Source organism: Rhinichthys klamathensis, unplaced genomic scaffold (assembly GCF_029890125.1).
Source record: "Rhinichthys klamathensis goyatoka isolate OS25496 unplaced genomic scaffold, OSU_Roscu_1.1 h1tg000126l_1, whole genome shotgun sequence".
Classification (NCBI taxonomy): Eukaryota; Metazoa; Chordata; class Actinopteri; order Cypriniformes; family Leuciscidae; genus Rhinichthys; species Rhinichthys klamathensis.
This window is the reverse complement of record NW_026606663.1, coordinates 620,582-633,104: the sequence shown is the minus strand read 5'-3', so window position 1 is coordinate 633,104 and position 12,523 is coordinate 620,582.

Sequence of the window (12,523 nt, the reverse complement as noted above, 5' to 3'; positions counted from 1 at the left end):
AGACGCTGAGGCTAACACACAACACTCTGCACTGCAGTTCTACCCCTCTATCTTTGGGTATTATTGCAGAACAAACGTGAAATTTGAACACTACGTGGCCCAGGAGGTCTGAGAGCTATTTATCAAGATATTAGTATCTGTCTCAGTGGGGGAGACTCATTTAAAGAGACAGTTCACACACAAAAAATGAATTTCCCTGGTCACTAAGCAAAATGTACAAGCTGCTGTTTTTTCTTTATAATGAAAGTAGATGGGGGACCAGCAAGGGACTGCAATGCAGCTTGAACCACGCAAAAAAAAAAAAAAAAAAAAGAAGAAAAAAAAAAGGGGGGGGGGGGGGGGTGGGTTGGGTGAGGGAGGGTAAATGATGTTCACACAGAGAACAATGTGTCCACACCAATGGACGATAACGTTATGTTTATTATAAGCACACGACTACAGTTAGCCTATGTCGTCTGCTGCTTATGCTAGTGCTTTCAAATTGGATGGATTCTTAATGGATGTCAGTCGTTTAGCAGCTGAAAGAAATAGTGATTCCAACGATATTGTTCCTCACAGTCACCATGATTTTGCCAAGTAAGACATGGATCAACATCTTTTATTGATCCTAGAAAAATATTTCTGTCCAAAGAGGCCTAACCCTACCCACAACTTACAACCCTTGTTCCTAAACTTGAGATTTACTCTCAAATCTGATTGGTTGATTGAAACATTGTTCCAAGATCAACAAGATGTTGATCTAGGAACATGTTCTACTTGGTGAAATTAAGTTCCCCATTGTTCCTCTGTGTCGTTATCATTATAGTTGTGGTGAACTTCTACCCGAAATCCAGAGTTCTCGCGAGAGCACAAACTGAATTTGCTCAGCAAATTTGTTAAAACTTAATCTTTCAGATTTGGGTCTGGATTTCCAGGCTAGTGAACTTCCATATTCTTATAGCTAATGATTAGTATTAAAGCTACACTATGTAACTTTTAAAAACTAACTTACTTGCGGAGGAACATTGTTTTGGTAATTCCACGAGTTGTGCTGACCTAAATTCTTTTATTTATGGATATGAATATGAAGTAAACTCGCATGGACGAATGACAAAAGTATCCAGTAAAATCTCTAAAAAAAGAAATAATTATTATAGGCTTGCTATAGTGATTTAAGGTAAGGCAATAACATGGTTTGGATTTTTTTATGTATTTAAATTTATTATTTAAATTTATTATTAGTATTTTACATTTATTATTTAATTTGTTTTATTTTGGAAAAAAAAAGTAACATTGTAGCTTTTTAAAAATGTTATTTATATTGTTTTGTACCGTCCTTGATATGAACAGCCCTTACGTTAATTATGACAGAATATTAATTGTCTGGTAAACTGTCTCTTTAAATCTCATGGACCTGTGAAATGTATGTGGGAGTGTTAATTGACAGTAATAAAATATTATTACAAAGGGAAATCACATCTGAATCAAATTAAAATGGATGACCCTTAGGACAAAAGATGCAAATGTTGCTACGACAGGGTTTACATGTAATTACGACGCTTCAACCCAGCAGAATGAAAACAGATGTTCAATATTATATGTGTGGAGAGACAACAATAATATTCTATAGTAAAGTTTTCTCTGTATATAACAATCATTTCCTTATTTTAATGTAGGCCCAACCTGCAGTGACAAGACTTTCATGGGAATGTAACATTAGAATAGCAAGCATCATCAGCAGAGTGCAGCAACAACTGAAAAAATCTGAAAAAAATAGCAATTTAGCAGTAATATAGAAACAAAGTGTTTTGTTAAAAATCAAAATAACACATTAAAAACAACCAAGTCTAATAGTCTGTTATGTTCCCTGGTACCGTTATGTTTTAGATTTTAGATGCCATAATACTTTGATTTACCATGTTAGTGAATGACAGGAATGACTAATTCCATAATTCCATAGAATTACCATCTTCGTGGTGTATGCAAATAATATGTTCAATTACATGTTAGTTCCATATGGTACTTTTTAATACATTTTATGTATTTACTTAAAAATGTAAAAACCAAAACAGCCTGGCTATATTGTCTCTTTTACATATCAGATATGTGTGGCTGCACCTAAGTGTGTGCTTCAATTCAGACCAACAAAAAACTCACAGAGTCAGTAATTTCCATCTAATGGTTTGTAGCAGCAGGTGGCAGTATGAGGCCGTCATTCAGTTAAGAACATTTTTTTGCTTTGGGGTTGATGGGTCTGAAAAGAATTGTTGACTCAATTCTTTTATATATATATATATATATATATATATATATATATATATATATATATATATAAATAGTTGATGTAAATAGTTGCTGCATGAGAGAGCCATTTAATTCAGGTGTATTTCCTTGTATAGGCTTGTATTAATAGCCTAATGATAAATTATCCAGAGGGATGAGAAACTAATTTTGAATAGGTAACTGGTTGGTTAAAATAGAGCAAAACTGAAGATTTACAATATAATATACAAGCAATTTCACACGAGTTGCCGTGCGACATCTATCAGCCGAGAGTAGGCGGCTGCAGTGAGGGGAGGAGTGAAAAAAGTGCAGCCAAGACGGACAGTTCTCTCTTCTCGTAGTGGATCAGACACCTGTCAGATCAAAGGCGGATATCGCAGGATTCACACTCATGCACGACGTTGCTAATAAACTGGATATAATTTAAGTTCTGATGCTTTTATATGAAAATAAATATTATGAACAAGACACCCAAAGTACTTAATTCCTTTCAAAAGACGTGTTTATTAATCATTTTTACTTTAATGCAGACATGTTTTATATATATTTTAAAAAAATATAACAACAATCACATAACCCATAGAGAGATCGCACTGCCAGAGAGTTTGGGAATATTCACACATAAATTGTAGGCTACACTTATAAAAACATGATATCAGAGTTTTAAAATCAAACATTTTAAAGGAGAACTGGGCTGCGTTCAGCCCCGACAAAACGTTCACTGTAAAAGATTATTGTGAAATTTACAGTAACTTGCTGGCAGCAATTAGCAAGTAAGTTGCTGTAGTTCATTTTACAGTATGGTTACTGTAAATTTAATCACTAACTTTAATCACTAATCATTAACTTTGATTATTACTGTAAAAAAATTACAGTATTTTTTAAAGTACTGTGTTTCATCACCACAAATATTTTACTACTGTAATAGGGATTACTGCATACATTTTGTGTACTGTAAAATTAAGACACTGTTTTTGTCACAAAAATGCCTTTTATTGACAACTTTTCACACTTTAAATTTCAAAATTCATAAAATAAAAATAACATAGCATATTTTTTTTTCTTCAATAGGTAAACATTTTTCTGTGAACATTTCATTTTGTTTCAAACTGTAGAATTTGGTCCCTGAATGTTGGTTTTCTCCCAGAACTGTATTTTTCTTCTTAAACTAGACCTGAAGTAGTCAACTTCTGGACTGGAGTCTTCTACCCTGCAGTGGAAGAAATTAATTATTAATGTAAAAGTTTATAAGCAAGACAGATGGGTTGATGACAATATATAAAAGATTGATTGGATCATTTGAATAATTAGACAATCAACATGTAATACAATGTCCACTTCTCTATAAACCAAAACTCTCACTTAAAACACGCATATATACATAGTATTTATTATAGCCTGACGTCGTCATACTCAGATTCTTGTCAGAATATGAGTCTGTTACTGCTCCATTGGGCTGTGATTATGGGGCGTGTTTTAACCAAACCAGGAAAGAAAATGCCTGACCTACAACCAATTAGAGCAACGGAGTTAGAGATCTTTTGAGATCTAGCTGGTTTAGGTTTTGAGTGATTTCGGTACATGTCGGTAACGCACAAAATGTCTTGAAATTACATTTCAGGGTTTCCGCAGGGCATTAAAAAGCATTAAAAGTCCTTAAATGGATTTTGCGAAAATTAAGGCCTTAAATGGCAATTAACAAGCATTAAATTTGATTCGACAGGCGTTAACAATTTTGATAGTTTTGAAGATAATTTTATATAAATTTATTTGAATATAGCCTTCATAATTAATCATTTTTATTTGCTGTCGCAAAATATGAACGTTAGTGTGATAAATACGCAGAATCAGTTTGGTAATTGCTTCCGGCTGGAGCAAAATTGCCGTGATGCGGAGGTGACGCAGGCATTTTCTACAGCGGTGGACAGGTCTGAACCATGGTCTGGAACCTTGGAAAAATGGAAAAGTGCAAACTAAACTAAACTTTTAAGACATGGGGGCAGCCCATCAGTGGTAAAAATGTTGAAGGATTTTGCGGCGTTTTTAAAAGCATTTAAGTTGGGGACAATGGGAATCAGCACCGTAAAATCCTATATGCAGTGTGACGGCCACAAATCAGCGTTAAGAATCGATTTAAATAGTACATTGTGTTTAATTTGTCAATTAATGAGATCTTATATATGTTGTTAGTAGCGAGAATTTTCACGTGAATAAATATATAGATCCGACTGTTACAATCATGCACTTTAACTGCCAGCGTGTCAGAGGGTCTGGGTTCTAATCCGCACTAAGAAGTATAGTTTTTTTTTTCCTCATCAAAACTATTGTATATCAAGCAGGGACACATTTGTGTGCATTATGTTTTGTGATTTCACTGAATAGAGAGTCTCTCGGCAACGGATTGAAGCGCGCGTCCGTGTGAAGACAACAGAACACAGTATATCCGCACCACTGATAGAAGCGGCAATGAGCACTTTGGTCACTTGATTTTAAAAACAACACATTTCAGACAGCCTCTTATTTAAAGGGTTAGTTCACCCAAAAATGAAAGTTATGTCATTAATGATGACTTACCCTCATGTCGTCCCAAGTCGTTTCTCATCGTGCTTTTGATCAGCGCAGTCAAGGGAGAGCAACTGCGCCGGCCGCCTCGCCTTCGCGAGAGTTTTTTTGGCACACGTCAGAATGACATCAGAGCAACCCAGCAAACACGTAACGTTTTTACAACGTTTCACAACGTTGTTTTTTGGTTGCTATTAGGTAATGTTGCAGTGCAACGTTTTAAAAACGTTTAATAAACCACACCTAAATATAAAAAAATAATGTAACCAAAATAAAACGTTTTAGAAACGTTGTGAAAATACCCAGCAAACACGTAACGTTTTTACAACATTTTACAACGTTGTTTTTTTGGTTGCAATTAGGTAATGTTGGAGTGCAACGTTTTAAAAACGTTTAAGTTGGACCACACTCATCTACTCATCTCGGACACATTTCTAACTGGCATGCATCTCGCGGTACGTGATCCGGTGATCGGTTCTGCTGACATTTTGCTCATCTCAACGGAGCCTATTGCGTTCATACAATAGTTTGACATGTGTGTAAATTAAAAAGGAACAACGGTCTGTCTTTTAAAAAAAACTCTTTTGTGCGGAACTACTTCCTTCCGCCACATAAGGGCCTGCTCACATATCGCGTCTTTTGCGCGCTCAAGGTCGTTATTTCAAATGTAGGCGCGTGGGATGGTAAAAAGCCATATTAAGGCCGGATTCACAAAAAGCCATATTAAGGCCGCGACCGCGTCGCTTCCATTATGAGCGCGCATACCGCGCGCCTACATTTGAAATAACGAACTTGAGCGCGCAAAAGACGTGATATGTGAGCGTACCCTAATATAATGTTTTATTAACAAAGTTCGGGAGGAGCATGTTCAGATAATTAACACGGGTGGAGAGCACTCAACAATCAATGATAAGGGGTGTATAGACTTAGCAGTCTCACCTCAATCCATTGACAGTTTAGCAGCACCCTTCCACCGCCCCTTCTCCACACTTCTAGTCGTAATTTTAGAACTAGTAACAAAGAAACTAGTGATGTGACATATTCGGCACTGATGCTGCGAAGCTTGTATAAAAATAAAAATAAATTAATTTGTGTTCCGAAGATAAACAAAATCTTACGGGGTTGGAACAACATGAGGGTGAGTAATTACTGACAGAATTTTCATTTTTGGGTGAACTATCCCTTTAAGCTCCATCCACACAGAAAAAAGAATCAGCATCTTTAAGCCACTACATCCACTTCTCTCATCGTGGGAGTGGGGGAACGGATTCCGACAGCTGGATTGTTTGCCGTCGGATTCCTTTCCCCCCATTTGTTTCTTACAGAATGAGGTTCTAATATAAAAAAAAAACTGTTGCAGGCAAGAAGATGCTGATAGCCTTGTGGTAAGCATGTTGACATGTGGTGCCAGGGCCGGAGTGTGACTAATTTTCAGCCCTGGAGTTTCATAGACCGGCCCACTTTAGTTCCCGACCGACTATATTAAAATAATGTGATTAAACCCTCAGTATAAGGGTTTATAAAAATATATAAAAGTCTTTATAAAAGTCCATTATTGCAGATGAAATATAATTCGGATAACATGAAATAAATATTTTTCTATCAGGTTAAACTTTGATTAGTCACTCAAACCTTTATCTAAACCAGTGTTTCATGCTCCTGGAGGCACACCAACAGTGCACATTTTGGATGTCGACCCATATATTTCTGGTCTTGGAGTCTCTACTAACGAGCTGATGAGTTGATTCAGGTGTGAATGATTAGGAAGAGTTGGAAAATGTGTAGTGTTGGTGCCAGGGCCGGATTAAGAGTTCAGAGGCCCCTGGGCACAATGTCTTGTAGGCCCCCCCTTATGCCGAGTTCAGACTGCACGATTTTCAAAATAATCGGGTCACTGTTGTTTTCACACTGCATGACTATCTGGGGTAACATTCAGTTGCTGCTGTGTTCACACTGCAATATGGATCGGCGACAGGAGGTTTCACACTGCATGACTTTAAGAAAGAATCGCCGACAATTTCTGCCTGGTCCGCAAAGTTTCACAACCAAACAAACGCGAGAAGTGATAGGAAATAACGGAAGATCACGCGTGACACTGAATTTATTAAAAATGATAGCCTACAAATTGTCTGTGCACTGATTTGTAGCGAAAATGAAAAAAATAAATAGTTTATGCAGGAAATGGTTGGGAAGACGAGGGGAGCAAGGACTGAGTTTTGCAAAGAGAGTTGGGGGTAAATAAATAATTTTGCAAATGTCCTGCTGCTGTTGCTGCTGGTCATGCAAATGTTTGTGCTTTGTTTCTGTTTGATATAATTGTAAATAGGCCTATCTATTAAAATACTGATATTCTGGTCTATAACTCCTCCTCCTCCTCCCTGTATCTTGCTCTCTCATTGGCTGTCGGTCATCACCGATGTAGTTTTCAGTCAGAACACATTCACACAGCAGGATTGTGAATCGCCGGCAGGTCCAGTTCTCTTACGAGAGGTTCTCTCGTATTGCGTAAGCTAGCTTACGCTACGGGAAAGAATCATCTTTTCTGAGAAATTGAAGCCAAAAATTATCCTATAATTTTGTATCTATTGTCAACGCAGTTCAGCTGCAGCAGAGCATGAGCAGGCTAGCTAGCAGCTCATTGGCTCGCTCACAGGGAACTGCTTAAGCCTATGAGGAGACACGAATGAACTCTCGGCCAATGAGAGTCTGACCTGCTCTCATTGCGTCAGAGCCCGCCGAAACGGGCGTGGTCAGAGAGTATAAATTCGCCTCTCAGGCTGTAAATTCTGATTTTCATCTCTTCAGCGAGGCTACACGCATCTGCTGATCCTGAGAGAAGCCGCCGTCGTAGAAAAGGCACCTTCTAGCGAGCATCTGGGAGACTGAGGAAGCCGGCCGTCTTCCCCACCTTCAGCCATCCTGCAAGCTAGCGCCATCCGACGGATTCATATCCTTTAATCTAAAGCTTCTTGTTTTGTGTGTGTGTGTATCTAAAAGAGCCGAGCGTCTTTGTAAAGATGTCTAGTTTTTCCTCCTGCGGTTCTTGCCGCGCTCCCCTCGAGACTGGAGACCGCCACGTCATCTGCGCTCTCTGCCTCAGATTGGAGCACGCCGAGCTCGCCCTCGCCGATGGCGGCTGCGATCTCTGCGAGGAGATGCCGTTATCGACCCTGCGGGCTCGACTTCAGGCCACAAAAGCTGCTTCCGCGCCGCCTTCGACTTCGCCGCGTAAGAAGAAACGCCGCTCGCAAAGGCCGCCGGAACCCCAGCCAGAAGCGTTCATCCGGCCGGAGCCTGTCGCCTCCCGCTCTCCTTCTCCGCCGCTTCCGGACATACAGTTGCCGCCGAGTGGCCGCTCTGTCGCCTCCGACGACGCCGCGGACATCAAGCAGACATGTTCGCTTCTCGCTTCAGACAGTGAGGATTGGTCCGGTTCTCACGCCTCTTCGGCCCGAGAATCCTCTAGGACCCGCGCTGGAATTGAGGAGGAATTAGTGCGCCTCCTCTCACAGGCCGTCGAACGCCTCGGGCTCGATTGGTCTCCTCCCCCCGAGCAGACCATCAACCGCATGGACGGCAGCTATTTCCGCCAGCGCTCGACTCCCGTCACTAAACGGGCCGCGCCCTTCTTGCCCGAACTGCACGCGGAACTCACAAAGTCCTGGAATGCCCCGCTCTCTGCCAGAACTCGCTCCGACTCTTCCGCCCCGCTTCGCGTTGTGGACGGAGCCGCAGAAAAGGGCTATCTTTCCATTCCCCCTGTAGAGGACCTGGTCGCCGCACATCTGTGCCCGCCGTCCACGAGATGGCGCTCATCACCTGTGCTTCCTTCTAAAGCCTGCAGAGCGACTTCGAGCTTCCACGCGTGCGCTTACTCAGCCGCCGGCCAAGCAGCCTCTGCACTTCACTCCATGACCGTCCTCCAGATTCTACAGGGTGATTTACTGCGTGAGTGGGACGAGAGCGGAAAAAATCCCCCATCAGTCGCGGATTTGAGGAGCGCTACGGACATTGCCCTTCGCGCTACAAAGTCTGCTGCTCAAGCCCTGGGGAAATGTATGGCCGCCATTTGTGTGTCTGAAAGACATTTGTGGCTCACGCTCGCCGACATGGGAGATTCCGAGCGCGCCGCTTTTCTCAACGCCCCGCTCTCTCCGTCCGGCCTCTTCGGATCTGCTGTCACGGGTATCGTTGACCGTTTCTCCGAAGTGCAGAAAGCCTCCCAGGCCATGAATCTTTTTCTGCCTCGTCGCGCTAGCTCCTCTGCAGGCCGCTCACGTGACCAGCCTCCTGCACGAGCCCCACCCCAGCGCCCAGCTCAGCACAGTCAGACTTCTCAGCGACGCCAGGGCGGCCGCCCTCGTTCTCGCTCCGACAGCCGCCACAGACCGCCGCCTCCCCGTGGGCCTCGGTCCAGGATCACGCTGAAACCCGATCACTCTAAGTCTGCCTAGCACAGCTGAGAAAAAGACGGCGCTCTCCCGCCGAGGCCGGACCGCCGTCAAAGTTTCGCCCTCTGTTAGTCCCCGCTCACGCGGCTACTACAGCAGTGTACCCCGCCATTACCAAGCCGGTTCCCTTTCCCGCTTGCATGAGCACAAACGCCGTTTTCACGGCGACCCAGAGAAATCTCAAAAAGAGCATAAAAGCCTCACGTGTAGAAAATGTGCCCACAACACTGTGTTCACTCATACACAAAAGCATTTCAGTTCCCGTGTGTCTCACAGAGCCCACTCTCATAAAGCGGTTCCTACCCGCTCGAGTGTCAGAGTACATAAGCGCGCCCACGAGCCCGTGTGCGCGTCCCACCTCTGCCCACTCTGTTACACGGCCCTTAAACTCATCTCTGAGTGTAAGTCCCGCTGTTATAAACACGATGAGCGCGCCCGCGCGGCCCGCTGTGTACAGCAACGGGGACCATGTAGCCATTCACCCCTTAGCGTTACGCTTCAAAGCGTGGGAAGCTATTCCGGGAATTTCCCGCTGGGTGCTAAACACAATAAGGCTAGGCTATCGCTTACAGTTTCACCGCCGCCCTCCACGTTTCCGAGCTCGGCTAGAGACTACTGTGAACCCAGAAGCAGTGACTCTGCTCCGTTCAGAGATAGCGAAACTATTGTGCAAAAGGGCTATTGAGAGAGTCCCTCTATCTATGAGCGAGTCGGGGTTTTACGGCCGTTATTTTCTGGTTCCAAAGAAAGACGGCGGCCTCAGACCAATCTTAGACCTCAGATTTCTGAACAAAGTTCTCATGAAGAGACCGTTCAAAATGCTCACTATCAGAAAACTCCTCGCGCATGTGCGCCAGGGGGACTGGTTCATTTCACTAGATCTGAAAGATGCTTACTTTCAGATTCAGATAAATTCCCTTCACAGGCCATTCTTACGTTTCGCCTTCGAAGGCCAGGTTTATCAATACACCGTCCTCCCGTTCGGCCTATCCCTAGCACCCCGCACATTTACGAAGTGCATGGATGCGGCGCTCGCCCCCCTGCGGAGTCAGGGGCTGCGAATACTGAACTATTTGGACGACTGGCTGATTTTGGCACAATCACAGAGGGAGCTACTGTCTCATCGTACAGTCCTCCTCGACCATCTGAAAAACCTGGGCCTCTCTGTCAACTGGACAAAGAGCGCACTTCAACCCAGTCAGACTATCTCCTTCTTGGGTATAGAGCTATACTCGGTCTCGATGACGCCTCGCCTGTCTACACAGCGCGCGCGCCGTGTGCAGCGTCTCGCCGCATCCTTTCAGATGAACAGACTCACACCTCTGAAAACTTTTCAGAAGGCGCTGGGTTACATGGCCTCAGCCTCCGCAGTGCTCCAGCTGGGGTTACTGCGCATGCGCCCGCTTCAGTTCTGGTTGAAGAGCCGTGTGTCTCACCGCGCGTGGACCACGGGCCGCCAGCTGATAAAGGTAACGCAGACCTGTATCACAGCTCTGCAGCCATGGACCATGACAGAATGGTTTCAGCGGGGCGTTTCCATGGGGACCTTTTCTCGCCGAAAAGTCATTTCGACAGACGCATCCAACATGGGTTGGGTTGCGGTCTGCGAGGGCTCACCGGCCTTCGGCCCCTGGTCAGCTCAGGAGAGTCTCCTCCACAATAATGTTTGGAGATGCTGGCGGTCGAGAACGCGCTCACGCGCTTTCTGCCGCGCATTCACGGTCACCATGTGCTGATCCGTTCGGACAATATGGCTGTGGTCTCCTATCTAAACCGTCAGGGCGGTGTCAGATCCAGAATTCTCTTCCGGCTGACAGAACGCATCCTAGTTTGGTCCCAGTGTCACCTGCTCTCGCTCAGAGCGACGCACGTGCCGGGCCATCTGAACGACGGTCCAGACAGTCTGTCCAGGAACCCCATTCCCCCTGGCGAATGGTCCCTGCACACTCTTACAGTCCAAAAGCTGTGGCGAATATTCGGCAGAGCAGAGGTGGACCTCTTCGCCTCAGAAGAAAACACCCACTACCCAATATTTTTCTCAAAACGCGAGGACACGCTAGCCCAGACCTGGCCCAGCCGCCCGCTTTATGCATTCCCTCCGGTGTCTCTGCTACCACAGGTGCTTCAGAGAATCAGGGAAACACGCCACTCGGTGCTCCTCATAGCCCCGCGTTGGGAAGGTCAGACTTGGTTTCCGGAGCTCACTCAGCTGTCACAGACAGCCCCGTGGCCCATTCCAGTCAGAACAGATCTCCTCTCCCAAGCTCGCGGCACGATCTGGCATCCCCACCCAGAGCGCTGGGCGCTTCATGCGTGGGTGATCAACGACTACCCGTTGCTTTGCCAGAAGGAGTGTTAAACACGATCATGCAGGCTAGAGCGGCTTTTACTAAAAGGCTCTATGCGTCTAAATGGTCTGTGTTCTCTAAGTGGTGCACCGACAGAAACTTGGACCCACGGTCATGCGAGGTTCCTTCCTTGCTAGTTTTTCTCCAAGAGATGCTGGATAAGGGCAGGTCCCCTTCCACTCTCAAGGTGTATGTGGCAGCCGTCGCAGCGTTCGCTGAACCCCAGCGCGGCCAGTCACTGGGCAAAGATGGCTTAGTCATCCGCTTCCTCAGGGGAGCTAGAAGGATGAACCCCTCACGCCCCCCGTCGGTGCCGATTTGGGACCTTTCCATAGTTCTCGAAGCTATGAAAGCCCCCCCATTCGAACCGTTAAACACCGTGGAGCTCAAATACCTTTCGCTCAAGACTATCTTCCTGCTCGCGCTCGCGTCAGTGAAGCGTGTGGGGGACCTTCACGCGCTGTCCAGCAGCGCTTCCTGTCTGGAGTTTGGGCCCAATGACTCCTTAGTCGTTCTCAAACCTAGACATGGTTATGTCCCAAAAGCGATTGGTACCCCATTCAGGGCACAAGTTATTTCTCTATCGGCTCTGCCTGCATCCGATAGCGAATCTGACTCTAATCTCCTGTGTCCGGTCAGGGCCCTGAGATTATACTTTACTCGCACTGCTCCGGTCAGACGAGCTGAGCAGCTTTTTGTTTCGTTAGGTGGGCGCACCAAAGGGTTGGCCGCCTCGAAACAGACTCTGTCCAGATGGATAGTTGATGCCATTGCAGCCGCATACGCGTCAAAAGACCTGCCATGCCCTCTGGGCATCAGGGCCCATTCCACTAGAGGTATGGCCTCATCGTGGGCTTGGTCCAGCGGAATTTCCATTCATGATATTTGTGTGGCAGCGGG